Here is a 373-nt window from a genome sequence, read left to right on the forward strand (position 1 = left end):
GGGCAGCCACCACATTATGTCTTCTTACCAGCAGACCACGGCGTCGGCACTTGTATGGACGAGAGGCGAAGTGGTCGTAGTGCTGGATGCTTACGCTCGCTGGCCGCTCGTCGTTCCAGCGACGAGTGGTTAGCAAGTGAGCGGAAGCATGTCTCCTCCGCTTATGGTGGGAGAGGGTTGAAGGCGAGGCGTCAGCCACAGGTAGAGCAAGCCTACAGGCAACTATAGCAAGACGGTCCACCACATCATTCGCTGTTACTCCAGCATGCGAGGGAATCCATAGGAAATGTATTACAAGTGCATGTCCAATGGCTGTGACTAGATGGCGTAGTATGTGATTGACTAGGCTACGGACCTCAGGCTTTGGGGAGGA

This window comes from Penaeus monodon, chromosome 24, assembly GCF_015228065.2.
Source record: "Penaeus monodon isolate SGIC_2016 chromosome 24, NSTDA_Pmon_1, whole genome shotgun sequence".
NCBI lineage: Eukaryota > Metazoa > Arthropoda > Malacostraca > Decapoda > Penaeidae > Penaeus > Penaeus monodon.